The sequence below is a fragment of the Haplochromis burtoni genome, unplaced genomic scaffold (assembly GCF_018398535.1).
Source record: "Haplochromis burtoni strain Fernald_Lab_line unplaced genomic scaffold, NCSU_Asbu1 Contig_153, whole genome shotgun sequence".
NCBI classification, from domain to species: Eukaryota; Metazoa; Chordata; class Actinopteri; order Cichliformes; family Cichlidae; genus Haplochromis; species Haplochromis burtoni.
The window spans coordinates 823,310-825,230 of record NW_024582514.1 but is presented as its reverse complement, the minus strand read 5'-3'; the positions used below and the strand labels follow the sequence as shown (position 1 = coordinate 825,230).

Sequence of the window (1,921 nt, the reverse complement as noted above, 5' to 3'; positions counted from 1 at the left end):
TCTTAACGTGTTGGCCGTCTAGCCCCATGCAGGGGTAGCTCGTTAACGGAGATTTGCCGTGTTGTGGCGTTAACTCATTTCAACGAGATTAACGCTGACAGCACTAGTGGGAACACAACGAATATGACTGCACATTTACGCCGACATCATCCTAGTGCAAAGACAAGTGGAAGCAGACAAAAACAACAAGCATGCATGCTACAAACTTTACCCGAGTCATTTAGACAGCCGTTAGCACATGATTCTCCTTATGGGGACCTGATATGTTTAATATTGTGGCGAGCTCAGACAAGGAGGAGACGGAGGTTCGTTTGGTCTTGCTTCCCGTGAGCTAGCCAGGGAGCACAGCCGTTTATTGACATCTGCAGAAGAACACTGCCGCTAGCTAACTGCTCAGCGCGGCAACCGCACAGCAACAACAACACACAGGGCGCCCTCTGACCCCGGAAGGACACACCGTCGCAGCGAGAAGGCGTCACCCGTCACTATGGCAACATAAACAAAACATAACTGTACAAACAGAACCCCGAACAGCCCTGACCCGCTACATAGCCCCCACCTAAGGGGTCAGTCGTCCCCGACGACCCCATTACCCCACACAAAGTCCTGCAAATGTCCAGGTGCCTTCTTTTGGCGCACCGGCCGGTCACGACCGGCGGGGGAAAAGTCACTCGGGTCAGAACATGGGGTGCCACCATCATCCCACTTCTGACACCAATGTGGCGAGCTCAGACAACGAGGAGACGGAGGTGTCGTTTGGTCTTGCTTCCCGTGAGCTAGCCAGGGAGCACAGCCGTTTATTGACATCTGCAGAAGAACACTGCCGCTAGCTAACTGCTCAGCGCGGCAACCGCACAGCAACAACAACAACAACACACAGGGCGCCCTCTGACCCCGGAAGGACACACCGTCGCAGCGAGAGGGCGTCACCCGTCACTATGGCAACATAAACAAAACATAACTGTACAAACAGAACCCCGAACAGCCCTGACCCGCTACAATATGCTGCTGAGAATATAGCCCAGAAGAAGCGTATAGTATAGCTTTTATTTTGGAAAGAGCCATTTCTCTGTAATAAACTCTGATCAGATACAGGTGTTACCGCGCCAGATCCGCGCCCCGAACCGTAGTAAGGAAACCTCTGGCAGTTACTTGAAGGTTCCGTAACTGACTCGTAGCCGGCAACAGCTTACTATACAGGTCAACTCCGCTAGCAAAAAGATCGAAGGAGGCGTAGGAAACTGCTTCACCGAACTTTATTTCTTCTCTAAGGCACGAACACCTCGTACAGTGGGCTGAAACTGTTTACTCACAGCGAGCATCGCCGACACAACTCTGGCTGTCGAGGGAGTTATTATATTCCTTTATTTATTTTCTTTTAGTCTCTTCTGTAGCTAACCGTTACTTTTTCCCCTTCTCCGCTCTCTCTCTTCACACACACACACCAGGCAGTCCCGCTACACACATCCCGAATACATTTCCCATCAGGCTTCATCCTTAAAGGGCCATGCCTGTAACGCAGGGCTTGCAAAATCGCTAGCCCGACGTCCCAGGGCTAGCGATTTTTCCAGTCGGGCTACCAGAATCTATCTCTGCCCTGCCCGTAGGGCTATTGTAGGAAGGAAAAATATATGCCAATGCTTTTGCATTCTTTCGGAAATGTAGGTGGGTAATTATGTCATTGGCATCGGTGAGCCACTGTCAATGACATATTGAACTCGCGTTTGAATTTGCGCTTGTTCTTTGCTTTCACTTTGCAAATGTCCAGGTGCCTTCTTTTGGCGCACCGGCCGGTCACGACTGGCGGGGGAAAAGTCACTCGGGTCAGAACATGGGGTGCCACCATCATCCCACTTCTGACACCAATGTGGCGAGCTCAGACAACGAGGAGACGGAGGTGTCGTTTGGTCTTGCTTCCCGT

The 1,921-nt window shown here is 51.4% G+C and overlaps 2 protein-coding genes across 5 annotated transcripts in view; one reads left to right on the top strand and one right to left on the bottom strand.

Annotated features, from left to right (window-relative positions):
• LOC102300219 (spectrin beta chain, non-erythrocytic 4) overlaps positions 1 to 1,921 on the bottom strand; it is a 101,744-nt gene that overhangs the window by 56,590 nt on the left and 43,233 nt on the right. Inside the window, exon 1 of one of the 4 annotated variants that reach the window (XM_014336902.2) lies at positions 1,314 to 1,601. The exons of the other annotated variants lie outside the window; for them this stretch is intronic. The gene's annotated coding sequence lies outside the window, so the exon portion shown is untranslated. Of the gene's footprint in view, positions 1 to 1,313; positions 1,602 to 1,921 lie in introns of those variants that run through there. 4 annotated transcript variants of the gene reach the window in all.
• LOC121815205 (obscurin-like) overlaps positions 1,088 to 1,921 on the top strand; it is a 7,188-nt gene continuing 6,354 nt past the window's right edge. The window contains exon 1 of the mRNA XM_042224859.1: positions 1,088 to 1,350. The gene's annotated coding sequence lies outside the window, so the exon portion shown is untranslated. The remainder of the gene's footprint in view (positions 1,351 to 1,921) is intronic.